Source organism: Piliocolobus tephrosceles, chromosome 5 (assembly GCF_002776525.5).
Source record: "Piliocolobus tephrosceles isolate RC106 chromosome 5, ASM277652v3, whole genome shotgun sequence".
Classification (NCBI taxonomy): domain Eukaryota; kingdom Metazoa; phylum Chordata; class Mammalia; order Primates; family Cercopithecidae; genus Piliocolobus; species Piliocolobus tephrosceles.
Genome location: NC_045438.1, coordinates 156,912,376 through 156,928,826, shown reverse-complemented (window position 1 = coordinate 156,928,826; position 16,451 = coordinate 156,912,376). Strand labels below are relative to the sequence as shown.

At 43.4% G+C, this 16,451-nt stretch overlaps 1 long non-coding RNA gene across 1 annotated transcript in view; it reads right to left on the bottom strand.

Moving 5' to 3' along the window:
- The window catches only part of LOC111521797, a 74,782-nt gene that overhangs the window by 20,489 nt on the left and 37,842 nt on the right, over positions 1 to 16,451 (bottom strand). The window lies entirely within an intron of this gene.

The window sequence follows — 16,451 nt, the reverse complement described above, 5'->3', positions numbered from 1 at the left end:
GGGAGGTTGAGGTGGGTGGATCACCTGACGTCTGGAGCTTGAGACCAGCCTGGCCAACATGGTGAAACCCCATCTCTACTAAAAATATAAACAAAAAAGTTACCTGGGTGTGGTGGCGGGCACCTGTAATCCCATCTACGTGGGAGGCTGAGGCAGGAAAATCACTTGAACCTGGGAGGCGGAGGTTGCAGTGAGCCGAGATCACGCCAGTGCACTCCGGCCTGGGCCACAAGAGTGAAACTCCATTTCAAAAATAAGTAAGTAAATAAATAAATGAATAAATAAATAAATAAATACATAGGCATAGTGCCGTTTTTGTTAGTTAGAATTAGGTCACGCAGGATTAGGGTGAGTCCTTAATCCAACAGGACTGGTGTCCTCACAAATAGACAAAGACACAGCAGGAACATGGCCACATGGAGATAGAGACACACAAAAACATCATATCGAGATGTAGGCAAAGATTGGAGAGACATTTCTACAAGTCAAAGAACATCTGGGACTACCTGGAAACTGTAAGAAACAGAAAGGTCTTTCCCTGTAGGCTTTAGAGGAATATGGCGCTGCCAACATCTTGATCTTGGATCCAGCACTGTGAGACAGTAAGTGTCTGGGTTTTTTTGGAGACAGAGTCTCACTCTGTCACCCAGGCTGGAGTGCAGTGGCATGAACTTGGCTCTCTGCAACCTCCGCCTCCTGGGATCAAGGGATTGTCCTGCCTCAGCCTCCCGAGTAGTTGGGATTACAGGTGCCCGCCATCATGCCAGCTCATTTTTGTATTTTTTAGTAGAGACGGGGTTTCACCATGTTGGCCAGGCTGGTCTTGAACTCTTGACCTCAGGTGATTCAACCACCTTAGCCTCCCAAAGTGCTAGGATTACAGGTGTGAGCCACCACACTCGCCAAGTTTCTGTTGCCTTAAGCCACTCTTTCTGTGGTACTTTGTTATAACGGTCCTAAAAAATGACTAGAGATAGAAAGTAAATCTCTTTGTTTCTGCATATACTAAAACAGATGAACAGATGTCTAGCTCCCTTGGGGTCTGAACTTTTAAAAGAGAGATTTCTTATACTTATGATAATCATGATACTGTCATTTAATGCTTGGCTTCCTATGTCAGTGACAGCCTTATGTTTCTTCCTCCCATTGCATTAAATATTGCTTCTCCCAGGCACCATATTTGTATTTGAGGAAACTATATCATTGTTTTTTTCCTTCATGAAATCTTCCCCAATCTTTCCAACAGGAAGCAGGCCCTCTAATCCCTAAACTTCCTCAGCACCATATCTGTACCCAATGTGGCAATTTTCTTGACCTCAAATGTCTCTGGTTATGTATAGGAGTGACATCTTCTCTACTGGATAAACCACTGGAGGGAAGGGTTGAGGCTTTTAGGTCTTAGAACAGTATTTCCCACTGCACTTAAGACAGTGCCTTGTATTTAGTAAGTGCTGCATAAATATTTAAACATTGGCTGAGAAGTTTTATGAGAGTTTATGCGATGAAGGTGTCCCAGAGCAAAACTTACAATTATGTTTGGATTGGAAGATTATGATCGAACTCTTCACTACCGGTCACTGCTTGCTGGACACTGCGGGCACTGCAGACACTGTACGCTATGTGAACAGGGGTCTGTACAGCTTTGTAATGCAGCATCCCCTTTTACTACCTAGACCTTTTGTAACCACAGGGTTACATCCTTCACTACACACCCTTAAAGGATGTGGCCCACAAAAAAAGCTCACTAGAGTGACCGAGAGCATGGCTTTGTGCCAGATGTCTTGGGTTCTGTGTTGCCCCACTCAGACCTCCCTTCACAAGAACCTACTACAGAGGCCAAGACCCCAAATGCTGCTTTGCCCCTCACCAGAGCATTCATGGCAACACAAACTTCTAGGCTGCTCCCAGCCAAGAAGATCTGTGAAGTCATCTGAGGCTCTTCCTACCCAGTCCTTTCTTCCCTCTCTCCCTTCACAGATTTCACACCTGCATCTCAGTCTGAAGGCTTCTCCTGCCTCCTCCTCCTGTTTCTGCTCCCTTTATCCTCCATGGGTGTTGCTCCCAATAAAGCTCATGCACCTCTCATCTCATCTTGGTGTTTGCTTCTCAGAGGACACAGGTTCAAATCCTGGCTCTTTTATTTGTAACCTCAATGTGTGACTTTGGGCAAATAATTAAACTCTTTTTGGCCTTAGTATCCTTATTTGCAAAAGTAGGGAAAGAATGGCATCTATTTCACATGGCTGTGGCAAGGACTAACTTGTGTGTAAGGCACTTAGAAAGTACCCATGTGGTGAGCACACTGTGCTTGTGATCATGAATGCTTCAGTGTCTGGCCTGAAAAGGTATTTGATCAACGTGTGATGAATGTTAAAGTTAGAGTAAACACTGTCATTACTGCAATTATCCATGCAAAGTATTCTTGACTCTGTGTTATACGGATGACATTAATTCTCCACTCCCCTTGACAGATATCGCTGTATCTTCATCTTTAGATTGACCTGCAGAATAGCATTCTGAAGCTACTCCAGGATAATTTCCCAAGTTCCTAAGCATTCCATTATTGTTTTAAAGAAAGAAATTATATTAATTAAAATCAGGCTGGGCGCAGTAGCTCACACCTGTAATCCCAGGACTTTGGGAGGCCGAGGCTGGAGGATCACCTGAGGTCGGGAGTTCAAGACCAGCCTGTCCAACATGGAGAAACCCTGTCTCTACTAAAAATACAAAATTAGCAGGCGTGGTGGCTCATGCCTGTAACCCCAGCTACTCGGGAGGCTGAGGAAGGTGAATCCCTTGAACCCAGGAGGCGGAGGCTGTGGTGAGTCAAGATTGTGCCATTGCACTCCAGCCTGGATAACAAGAGCTAAACTCTGCTTCAAAAAAAAAAAAAAAAAGTCAAATTCCTTGCTTATGCTTATTTTCACTTGTTCTTATTTCCTTACCCTTTGTGAAAAAGAAGAATTGCTTTTGTCCTGTTTATGACAGTAAGGAAAAATACGTCTCTACTCATTCTCCTTCTCTCTAGACTAAACATTCCCAGTTCTCCTAATGCTTTCTTTTTGATCTTCATTTCCAAACTATTTATCACTTGCTCTCTTTTCCTGAATGCTCTCCAGTGTTCCAAAAAATTGAGCCATGCATTGAAGAAAGTTCTCCAAAAGAGGCTTGAGTGTTTGCAGATAGAAGCAACAAGAACTCTGCCTGTCTTTCCCTCAAGGCCGTGATAAATAAAACCTGAGGAAGGCAGTTTCTTGGTTTAATTCATAGCTTCACTTTATTCTCTTTATTGGGGCAGAAACCCATAGATTAGTAAGAAATTAGGTGGAGGGGGACTGTTTTCATGTCTCGGTATAGTGGTATAAAAGAAATTCAGTAATGAAGAATACCTATTTCTAACTGGAAAAAAGTGCAGTTATTTATTATTATTAAATAGCTAATTTGAAAAGCTTGTATTATTATTTAACTCATGTATCATTTGCTGATAATTTTATAACTGAGAAAATTTTTCAGGGGCTATAACTTAAATTAAAACATACTCTAAAGTTGTGTTTCAAAAGAAAAAGAAAAAAGAACCCACCAATTAAAGGCAGTATTTTGTTCTGTAATGCATCCTTCCTGGCAGTGAAACTGTTTTATGGTTCCAACATAAAAGCCTTGGTTAGAATGTTTTGTTTTGGATCCTGTTTTTAAGTGAGCATTACCTTTGTGTTACTCATTCTTATGATTCTGTATTTACTAGGAGTGAATATGAAGCACAATTCATGGCCACCAGAGCTCTGATCTATAGTGTTCACAAGCATAATAACCACAGATAATTTGTGCAGACTGGATTGGTGGTCTCCGTTGCATATATCGGTATCTGTGACAGGCAGAATCTAGGTCACAAGCTGCCAGGCTCACAGCACAATGCCTGGCATTGTGTCAGTTACATGAATCCATGGAAACGAAGAGGAGAAGCTTGAATTTCACCCATAGCATCATGGGGAAAATGATGGGTTTTTTGACAGAGGCCGAAATACTGTCTGGCCATTTCCTCCTTCCTTTGGGACATCGGGATGATCCAGAGATACTTCCCAACAAACTAAGCTCAGTTAGCCATGCTTCATTCAAACTCAAAGGCATGGCCTTATCTCTAAATAAAATACATGGAAGACAACCACTCAGGGGGGTGGAAATCAGAGATTTAGGACACCCTGGGATACAACAACAACAACAACAGTATAGCAGGGGACAGGAAGGCTCCAAGACAATGAGGCTTAAGGTTCCTTAAAACTAACAGAGCTGTGCTTTTAAAACCTTGTCATCTGAAACTAACAGAGGATTGAGAGAGAAAATTAGTTTGACTTTCTGAGGACCTAGAGTTAAAAAAATACTAAAAAAAATTTGCTCCAAAAAAACAACAGAAACTAAATCTAAAATAAAATGTAATTATAAATACTTAAACGCACACCCCCTCATAAATGTCCCAGCTGTCCTGGATTTCTCTCACAAAAGGAGGTGCTGGAAGAGAATCAACAGGTCATAGATAGAAACACCAAAGGAAAGAATAAGACTTTCTTGGTTAAGTTTAGGCCCATTAGTCCAACTTGGCTTCAGATAGTTAAAATTCATGCTGGAGTCACTTTGGAATGTTTGCAACCAGTCATTTGCCCCAGTTAAGAACAAAGTTAGGACTGAGCATAAGAATCCAAAACAAGCAAAAGTCATTAAGAAGAAGGTAGCCCAAGAGTCACAGGCTTTTATGTGAAGCTATGGAATCAGGGAGTCATTTTCCCATCCATTCCTTTCTCATGATTAACTAGATTCTATCCCTGTGTCTTTGCTCTATCATCCTGTCTCCTTTCTGGAAAACCACGTCTGTCAAAGTCAGGGGTATGGTAAGTGAGAAGGCCTCTGGGCTGAGATTGAAGACCCTTGAGGCTTGCACTTAGTGCTAATACAAGCAGTGTGATTCTGAACTCAGATTCTTCAAGAGTGAAGTGAAAAGGTTAGGCTGCATGGTCTCTGCCTGCTCGGGCTGCGGTAACAAAGTACTGCATACTGTGCAGCTTAAGTAACAGAAATTTATTTCCTCACTCAAGGCTTTGACAGGGCTGGTTTCTCCTAAGGCCTTTCTCCTTGGCTTGCAGATGACGTCTTCTCCCTGCGTCCACACGCGGTCTTCCCTTTGTTATGTCTATGTCCTCATCTCCTCTTCTTATAAGGACACCAGTTGGGTTGGATTTTGGCCCACCACATGAACTCATTTTACCTTAATTCCCTCTTTAAAGACCTCGTCTCCAAATACAGTCACATTCTGAGGAACTGGGGGTTAGGACTTCCACATACACATTTTGGAAGGGATAACTTCAGATAATAATCTCCAAGGTTGGTTTCCGTTCCAGAGTTACTGGAATTTTTTCTCTTTCAAGTATTGATTTTTCATTAATTTATCTTTCCAATACTAACAGGGAAGAGTCAGCCTGCTATGTTTAGAAAAGATTGCAAAGGACTGAAGTTGTACTTTTCAGCTATCTGTAGCCTTGGTCTCTTTAAAACAAAGCCATTCCAAGCCCAGCATGGAGGCTTATCTCTGTAATCCCAGAACTGTGAGAGGCTGAGGCAGGAGGATTGCTCATGGTGATGTGTGGGCCAGTAGTCCCCCAGGAGTTCAAGGCTGCAGTGAGCTATGATCACACCACTGCACTCCAGCCTGGGTGACAGAGCAAGACTCTGTTTTGTTTGTTTGTTTTTAAAAGCTATTCTGTAGGGCAGAGGGCACTGTTACAGAGAGTCTGTGAGTAAACCTAAAATTTCTGTACTTTCTCAAAAATGAGACCACTGCACCTATGGCCATTGGAAACTCTTTTGAAAGAGGCTTGCCCTACGAGAATTTTCTAGGATTACTTTTTGAAGGGCATCAACACTTTCACCTCACTGTCTTCAGGACTGTCCCATGCCTTGGCTATGTTCTTTCAGATTGCAAAAGACAGAATTTGTTGTGTTCTGTTTTTTTCATAAGGATGCAAGAGAAGATAAGGAAGGCAAGATCTCAACCACTTTCAGCAAAGCTTTGTGGAGAATGCAACATCGTTCAAGACACCATGAAGCTCCACGCATCTGGTCTTCTTGTTTCTTCAGGGAATAAATTGATTGTTCTCTGCTTCAGGTGACTTGAGACAAAGTGACCCTCCATTTATGTCTCTGCCTCTACTTTCCCTGCTGCTACCTGCAACTCTCTGGTGTCTTTGGTGGGTTCCAACTCCTTGACAGGGAGGGTGAGTGCCCTGGACAATTGGCCATCAGTGCACCCTGACTCTATTGGAAAGAACTCTTCTACCAGGCCGTTCCATTCTCACAAGTGAGACTAAAAGAGTTGACTCCCTCAGTTGTTTACCTCTGGTCTTATCAACCTGATGATGAGGCCACTTAGTTTTAAGTAAAGTGACAGATGACCAAAGACTTTCTTTGAAAAGACATTGGGTTGGCCAGGCACGGTGGCTCATGCCTGTAATCCCAGCACTTTGGGAGCCCGAGGCGGGCAGATAGCCTGAGGTTGTGAGTTCGAGACCAGCCTGACCAACATGGAGAAACTGTCTCCACTGAAAATACAAAATAAACTGAATGTGGTGGCACATGCCTGTAATCCCAGCTACTCAAGGGGCTGAGGCAGGAGAACTGCTTGAACCCAGGAGGTGGAGGTTGCAGTGAGCCGAGATTGCACCACTGGGCTCCAGCCTGGGCAACAAGAGATAAACTGTCTCAAAAAAAAAAAAAAAAAAGACATTAGGTGTTCTTGATACTTTAAGATTTCATAGATGCAGAAAATGCAAGTCAGCAAGCACCTCACTGAGTATTCCCAGGGTATTCCATCCTTTTCTTCCATTTACCAAAAAGCTAAAGAGTAGTTTATATTCATTGCCTTCACTTTTGCATCTTCACTTTTTTTATACTTCATTTCTTTACCATATCCCTGAAATCCTGGCAGTCTGACATCTGAGAGCTTACCTTCTTTCTCTTAACTCTAACTGAAATTAACTCCCAACTTTAATATCCATTTGTCTTTCTCTCCCCCAACTTGCTGCTGTGTTTAAAACTATTGATTGACAACCCTACTTGTAAAGGCCCCTGCCATGGCTTCTATGACTGCATTATCCTGGGGGTGGGCAGCAAACCCTAGGGAAAGCCTTTCATCAGTGAATCTGGATGTGAGTCCTGATTTTTCTCAATACTCACTATCTATGTCACACTGTGCATGTTAAATTTGTTCAATAAGCTTTATTTTTGTACACCTAGTATATTTGTGATGATTGAGTAATGGGGAAGAATATATTTGTGATGACTGAGTAATGGGGCAGAATTTTGGATAACACCAGGGTTTGGGCTTAAGTGAATAAGAGAATAAATGTGCAGATATTGAAGGCTTACTTCTTATACCTAATTAGATGCTAAAGAGATTAACTCCACTTCTATCATGTCTCCCAGATTTATTCCTCCTTCATTTTTATTACCTTGGTAGAATTCTTCACCACCTTTGACTTGGCCTAGTGGTTAATGAGCTGAGTTCTGAGCAGCTTTTGGGATTTCCAGGGAGATTCCTCAGGGATTTCTCTTCATTTTAACAAGGTTAGCTCCACTTTCATCTGTTTTATTTATGTGTGTTTTTTTTTTTACTTGAAGAAAATATTTGTTTTTAACCTTAATAAGAAATGACAATTATCCAGTTATTGATTCTGCCTCATCATTGGTGGGACTCTAAGATCCCATACAATCGATCTTAGAGTCAGTTCTCTGATTACTTATCCTGAAGCATATTTCTGATCCTGTCATATTGTACTGCCCGGAAATCCACTGTTCAGAATGGTAGCCCTCAGCCATTTGACTACTTAAGTTCGTTAAAATTAAATTAAATTAAATTAAAAATTCAGTTTCTTAGTGGCATTAGCCATATTTCAAATGCTAAATAGCCACCTGTATCTAGTGGCCGCCATTTTGAACAGCTCATAGTTAGAACATTTCCATCATTCTGGAAATTTCTATTGAACAAGAGCTGTGCTAGATAGCTTGATAAACATTTCTGACCTTGGCATTAGGATTTAAAATCTATCTTTACCTCGCTCCTCAGCTGCTGTTTTCCTCATATAATGCTTCTGTAAGACTGAACTGTTTTCAAACATACCATACTCAATTCCTGCTGTCATGCTTCCAATTACCCAGCCCCACTTAGAGTGTCTTTTGCTCCATCACTGAACACCCCAATCCTACTTCCCATGGAAGGACTCTCCTTCATGAAGTCCTTTCTAATTTCCCAACTCAAAGTAATTTACTCTTCCTGTGAACTCTTACAGGATTTTAAGTAAAGCACTCTAATGTCATCTACCTCATTTCTTCTAGAATTATAACTATCTATACATGTATTTTAGCCCTTTAATTAGTAGGGGTTCCTCTGGAAGCTGATTCTAAGACAAGGATTCAAATCTGAGTAGTTTAGCTGAGAGGTGATCCCAGGAATCATCAGTAGGGGAGGGGGTTAGTAAAAGTAGGAGGTGAAGAAAATCAATTAAGGATGCATTATCAGTTCAGTGACTGATGTGGAGGACTAGACCTCAATCGCACTGGAGGACAATGTTGAACACAGTTATCCCAACCAAGGTCATGGAGGCTAAAATGTTTATTCACCAATGCCTTGCCCATTATTTATTTGAGAGCTTCCAGGGAAAATCATTCTTGGGTATTTCTATTTTGTCCTGCATTCAGCACAGGCATACTTGGCCAGTAAAGAAAACCCCTCTAGCAGAGAATTGCAGGTACTCACAGCAAGAAGCCTTTCTTGTGAACGGAAGATGGATGTAGAGCTGGTCCGAGCAGGCTGCCTACTGCATCTGCTATGACACTCAGCAAACTGGAAGGTAGGTTCTGGAGGGCTGAGGTCACGTGAATCATAGATGTGCGTCTCCCTCAGTGACCTAACACAGGCAATCAGCCAAGAGTTGTTCAGTGAATGAATGCATTATCCTGAAGATATTAGGTACTGGAGAAGAATTTGTCATGGAACTCAGTGGTTTGGGTGGGTCAAGTCACTTGCTGTCAACTGAGATAACCTCTGACTAGACGGACCTACGCTTAGGGTTTTCTGTTGGCTTTGATGTTCAGTACTTATGGACTGAACGTTGTACAAGTGTGGGAATTCGTTCAGCCAGACTGTAAAGGAGCTTTGAGATTGCTTCAGAAGCAAAGGAACTTAGATCTAGGAATACTCAGGAACATCGACTGCAGCTTAGATGCCTGACGATGCCATTGTCACAAACACCAAACGAACCAGGTGTTTTCATTTCAGCCAGGCTTTGATACAATCAGCCCTCTATCCCAGTCAGGAGAGGTGGGAGTGCAGCGTAAGACTTGGGAATCCAGGAAGAAAATGTGTGGGGGGTGTGTGTGTGTGTGTGACTATGTGTGTATATGAGTGTAGTGTATAAGCTATGTATGTGGTATGTGCATGTGTGTGTATGTGTTTTTATGGTGCATGTGCTGTGTGCTGTGTATGTTGTGTGTGTGGTACATATGTGGTGTGTATATGTGTGTTTATGTGTGTGATATGTATATAGTCGTGTGTGTGATGTGTATGTGATAGCATGTGTGGTATATACATGATATGTGCATGTGTGTGTGCTAGGGTCGTGTGTATGTGTTGTGTGTGTTTGTATGGTGTGCAGTGTGTGTGCTGTGTATGTGGTTGTGTGTGGGGGTATATATGGTATGTGTACGTATGCATAGGTTTGTGATGTGTGTAGCATTGTGTATGTATATGGTGTGTGTGTGATGTGTATATGTATATTTGTGTGATGTGTGTAGGGTTTTGTGTGTGGTGTGTATATGTGTGTGGGGTGTATATGGTGTGTATATGTATGTGTCTTTCTCTCCTCCAACTTGCTGCTGCATTAGGGTTGTGTGTGTATGGTGTGTTAGGGTTGTGTGTGTATGGTGTGTGTGGTGTGTATGTGGTTGTGTGGTATATATGTGGTGAGTATATGTATGTGTGTGATGTGTGTAGGGTGGTGTGTGTGTGTGTGATGTGTGGTATGTCTGGTATGTATGAATGTGGTGTACATGTGGTGTGTGTATATGTGATGTGTATGGGGTTGTTTGTGTGTGTATGGTGTATGTGGTGTATATGTGGTGTGTATATGTGTGTGTGTGATGTGTACAGATTTGGGTGTGTGTGGTGTGTGTGGTATGTATGTGTGTATGTGATGTGGGTAGGGTTGTGTGTGAGGGTGATGTGTGTGTGATGTGTGTGGTGCGTGTGGTATATATGTGTGAGTGTGGTGTGTATGTGGTGTGTGCGTATGTGAATGTAATGTGTGTAGGGTTGTGTGTATGGTGTGTGCGGTATGTGTGAGTATGGTGCATATATGGTGTATGTGTGATGTGTGTAGAGTAGTGTGGGGGGGTGATGTGTGTGTGGTGTGTGTGGTATGTATGTGTGAGTGTGGTACCTATATGGTGTGTATGTAACATGGATAGGGTTGTGTGTGTGGGGTGATGTGTGTGCTGTGCGGTATATATGTGTGAGCGTGATGTGTATGTGATGTGTGTATGTGATGTGCGTAGGGTTGTCTGTATGGGGTGATGTGTGTGGTGTGTGGTATGTATGTGTGAGTGTGCTGTGTATGTGGTGTGTGTGTATGTGATGTGTTTAGGGTTGTGTGTGGGGGTGATGTGTGTGGTGTGTGGTATATATGTGTGAGTGTGCTGTGTATGTGGTGTGTGTGTGTGAGATGTGTGTAGGGTTGTATGTGGAGGGTGATGTGTGTGTGGTGTGTGTATGTTTGTGTGAGTGTGTGGTGTATGTGAAGTGCGTGTATGTGATGTGCATTGGGTTGTGTGTGTGGTGTGTGCACGCATGTGTGTGCTGAGAGTCATTGAGGGTATGCATTGCAGTCCTCCAGGGCTGCAGAGGACCGACTGCCTGCCCGCACCATGTTGACCCTGATAGCAAGGCTGCTACAATATAGCCTTCCTCACGCCCATGGCCTACTTCGCTCCCAACTCTCACAGACAAGGAGCCACGCATTAAAAGCCTATGTCAAGCAGTCATGTGTCCCAAGAGAAGGAAGACATTGCAGTAAGAAATTTTGGTGAATGATAGAATGCCAGGTAAGATGAACCTGGGGTACAGGGTCCTGGTCACTAAGCTAATTCAGTTTCCAAGAAGGAACCTGGTTGGAGACTCAGGTAGAGGAGGAAGCTCATAACAAGTCTCAAATTGGAGGACTAGACAGTGGTTCCAAGTAGAGTCCCTCGAGGCTGAATCACAGCCCACAGCGTATAATTTTTAGAATACTCATCTTCTAGTCCCAGCTTGACACTGACTTGGGGAAGTTACATACCCTCTTTCAGGCCCCTGCATCCTCATCTTTAAGACAAAGATGGTGAAAGTCCCTGTTGTCAGGATTAGAGGATTGCTCTTATCAGAAATTCCCTGTGGAGAGCAAATAGTATTATGGATGCAGGATCTCAATGGATACCTCGGGGATATCTCATCCCAGTTAAATCTGTAGTAAGGATATTTCAAGATGTAACATGGCAGCCAAGAATTGGGGTCATTGCACACTGTGAGTCATCAAACTGTGAGTTTCACACTAGACTTGTAGGTTTAGGTTTAAAGTTGCTTACGCAATCCCAGGTTGGTTTGGGAACTAGTGTGGGCTGAGCCTACTGGCGTGGGGAGCTGTAGCCACAGGTTTAGGGAGAGAAAGGCAGTGCAGAGTGAGATTATGTGGGTGTAGGATTGGGGCCTCATAGACATGTCTCAAAACATTGTGAAGTAAAACTGGGAATAAGGCAACACAAAGTATAGGAAGAGTGAAAATGGCCTCTCCAGAATAACTTGAGAGATACCGTGACCACATCATCTCCAAATACTTCTCCATCCCACGCTGTAGAATTCCTGCCTGGAGGAAAAGAACATTTTCTACAGATGGTGACGATTAAAATTCATCTGTCACCAGAAGGCAGAGAGGCTCAGGGCCCGGGGTTGGCGGGGGGCTGCAATCCTTCATTCTACTTCTTTTATCAGCACATTGTTCTTTAAAGATGTGGAGATGGTCCCTGTTGGGATAGCACATGAAACACACTGGTTTCCTGGCTGTAAATAAAACCACTGGTGTTGTGTTTGACATAGCTGCTGTAGCACTTGGTCAGCAGTCCCATATGGTCTAGCAAACCTCTTAATTATAACTACAGAGGACAGATTCCTCTAGTAAACACCACCGTGTTTGGCTTTTCCTCCTCCTGCTGCTGTCAGAGCATTTGAACTTGTAAGCAACAGGGGAGAAATATCAAATGTATACTCCCCTACCAGAGCTGAGCTTCTCACACCATTAGAGTTTGAAAGGGCCATTTGGGCAGGTTGCATGAAAAACTGGTAGACACATGCACCACTTTACCAAACCACAGTGAAGCAAAGTTTGGTTGCTGTTTTTTTTTTTTGTTGTTGTTGTGTGTGTTTTTTTTGTTGTTGTTGTTGTTTTGTTTTTTTGAAACGGAGTCTTTCTCTGTCGCCCAGGCTGGAGTGCGATGGCGCAATCGGCTCACTGCAACCTCAGCCTCCTGGGATCAAGTGGTTCTTCTGCCTCAGCTTCCTGAGTAGCTGAGACTACAGGCGGATGCCACCACGCCCGGCTCATTTTTGTATTTTTAGTACAGACGGGGTTTCACCATATTGACCAGGCTGGTCTCAAACTCCTTACCTCAGGTGATCCACCAGCTTCGGCCTCCCAAAGTGCTGGGATTACAGGCATGAGCCATCGTGGCTGGCCAGTTTGGTTACTGTTTTAAAGAGATGAGGGAAAGAACGTGAGCAAAGGGGCCAGGCAAGGAAAAGATGACTCCAGTAGCCTTGAGTAAACTCTCTGTGTCCAGTTGGTCAATTTCTGATCCAGTTCATTAGCACCCATGAGTGATGGAATAATTTTGCAAGGCCTTGTTTGGCAAAAGTACAGGAAGAGGGCATAGCTCTATGAGCTGAATGGAAGTCTAGAGGTACAGAAAGGGGTGGAGTTGGCCTGCCTATGAGATCATTCTAACATTGGCATGTAGAGGGGGAGGGTGTGAATTATGCTAATTTGTTATAAAAAGGAGCAGAACCTTGGAGCCGGCTTCTGCTTTGAACATCCCTCCTGACCTCAGCAAGCTGCCTCCACCCAAGAAGGGCTGCCATGCTGGAAAACTCCATCCAGTGACTCTATCTCTTGGAAACATGCCCATTTGAAAAAGTACTACCCTGCTTAAAGATTCTAAATGTTGCCTTAATCCATTTCAGATGGAACTATTGCATAAAAGGTCCTTATTCAGAGTCTTTCACCTATGAAACCAAGATGCCGTGTGCCCATTGTAAATTCAGATGTGTCCAGTCACATGTTTAGTAGAGACATTTCAGGATGTAATTTGCATAGTCATCAAATTGGGAGCTACACATCAGCTTTGTAGGTTTGGGTTTAAAGTTGCTTGAGCAATCCAAGGTCAGTTTGAGATCTAGCATGGGCTGAGCCTGCTAATGTGGGTGCATCTGGGGTGCAAGGGCAATAGGGTGGGCTTAACTTACCATGGTATGTTATTTGCCTGAGGAGTGAATGACTTATGAGAAAGAAGTCATCCCCAGGTAGAGTATCCAGATCTGGGCCACATACCATGGTTTTTCGTCATTTTTAGAGAGGCTGGGTGGGACGAATGGTTGCTCATACTGCTGTATGCCTGACCAGCCCCTCATAGACTTGATAAGGGACCCTAAGGAGATGATCCCCGAGAAGACAGCCTAGCAACGGAGGATAATAGTCACAGGGACAGAAGCTGCCTCCCTGCCTACCTCATCGCGCTCCAGCCCCTGCACTGACAGGCTACCAAGGGCATGGAGTGAAGTCATGGCCATTTGTGAGAAGTGCTTAGTAGTGACCTGAAAATCCTGCTGTCAGTATCAGTGACCGGGGGACCCAGTCAAGTACCCTCTAAAGGGTTGCAGCAGGCTTGTCACCATTGCTACTACGGATTCACAGGGCTGTTTTGAGGATCCAGGGGAACTTCTTGAGAGCATGTGCACAATTGTCCCTGGGAATTTCCAAAAGTAGCTGGGAGAGATTGGAGGTGTTCTGAGGCTCTCATGCTCTACCGTTTGTGGTTAAGCCAAAGAAGACAGCCTTTGCCAGTACTAGCGTGTCAGAGAAAAATACATTACATATACATTCTGTGAGCAGAAAGTGATGAGACAGGGCCATAGGGAATCAGTCTCATCCCCGACAGACACGCTACATAGGAACATGATTCTACTGACTTACCATATAATTGTGTTTGGCTTTGTTTTGTGTTAGTCCCAGCATGAGATAGATAGGGTTTGAGCTGATCACACCTTACTTTCTCCCTCGGTTCTTGTGGTTAATCAGCAAGATAACAGGTCAGCTAGGGTTTGGGTGGAGTCAAAAGTTGTAGAAATACCTTCAGAGGCCGGGCGCGATGGCTCAAGCCTGTAATCCCAGCACTTTGGGAGGCCGAGACGGGCGGATCATGAGGTCAGGAGATCAAGACCATCCTGGCTAACATGGTGAAACCCCGTCTCTACTAAAAAATACAAAAAACTAGCCAGGCGCAGTGGCAGGCGCCTGTAGTCCCAGCTACTCGGGAGGCTGAGGCAGGAGAATGGTGTAAACCCAGGAGGCGGAGCTTGCAGTGAGCTGAGATCCGGCCACTGCACTCCAGCCTGGGCGACAGAGCGAGACTCCATCTCAAAAAAAAAAAAAAAGAAATACCTTCAGAGAATCAGCTCTTCAGAGTTCAAGCTGCCTCCATCCTTTCCGCTATTTGATTTATCCCCTACCAGGCTATGAAGCCTTGACTTTATAATATAAACCTTTAATCAGATAAGCAGATCATAAACCATCTTTATTCTCAAGTCCACTGCTCTCTTGCCCTAACCATCCCTGAGCCATCTCAGGGTAGAGGCATCAGCCTCCAGGAGTAACACAGGCACTGGCAGATCATCATCATAAGCACGGGTGGCCAACCTGCTCAGGTTACAGTGAATGACGATGGATAAAGTCTGCTTTGAATTTCTCAGACAAGAGGGAGATACAATGTATTTGGTTCACCCAATTCATTTTAAGGGATTTGGTTCCCAGATTTCCTGCAATCGGTATCATGGCCCATTTTCACAGCCACTAGAGCATTAAATTCTGTGTATACAAAATAAAGGACTAGAAAACATGCAAACTTAAAAATGTTTAAGCTAAAATGATGGTACAGATGTTATCTGAGTCCTATAAATCAGTATTCAGAAATATCATCTTACTGTCAGAAGCAAACAGCAAACAGACTTGTATTAGCTATGTGTCTAGATAATGGCTAAAATTAAGTACAGTATTGTTTAGAAATCATAGGCTTGCAGATCTCTTCTCCTTTTCAGGGTTTAAAGAAAACATAACCTTCTCTGTTGCATTTAACAAGAATGTGACAAAGATAAAAAATAAAAAAAAAAATTTAAAAAAGGATTTTCTTTTTCTATGTGTGCACACCCTACCTAGGGATGAGTTATTCATCAAAATAAGCTTTCTTGTGTTTTAGAATTTGAGAATTTAGAATACTGAGCATTCTCTAACACATCTCTCTAAACATGCTAGCATTTTGATTCTGAAGCCTTTTTTCCATTTTGTCAAGTTTACCCTCTGAAAGGGACAGCGAAAAATTAGGGGCTGGCTCCACTTGGTGCTTTGGTTAGGAAATTACACCTCCATGTATGAGGGCTGTCAATGGACAGTGTGCCCTCTAGCGCATGGAAACAGTAAACATACTACATAAATACTACTTAAAAATACTAAAACTACCCCCCAAAGAGCGACCAGTTAACTCACTTTCCATGCAGGGTGCTAAGGACTATGTTTGTATTGTTGTTTTAGTGTCTATTGCTATGGAACAAATCATTTTAAAATAGAGAAGCTTAAGACAACAAAATCATTTATCTCCCACGGTGTCTGTGGGCCAGGAATTCAGAAGCCACTCTGTCAGGTGGTTCTGCCTAGAGGCTTCTTTCATATGAGATTGCAATCAGACGGTACTTGGGAGTTATTGTAAAGCCTCATTCGCTCCCAAGTGTGGGATAAGCTGATAAGACTGGACAGGCTGGGTGGGAGCCTCTCTCGGTCTCTATGTAGTCCCTCTCTAGGCTTTCTCCAGCATAACCAGACTTGTTGCATGTTGGCTCAGAACATCCAAGGTGGTGTCCCCAGAAAGAGAGCCAGGAGGTAGCTGTGTTGCTTTTTATGATCCAGCCTCAGAGGTCAGGAAGTGTCACTTCTGCTGTGTTCTGTTGATGGAGGTAGTTGCAAAAGTCTACCCAGGTTCAAGGGAACATAGCCTCCACCCCTCAATACAGGAATGTCAGTGTCATGTCAGAAGAAGAGCATGTGGGATGGGATATATAT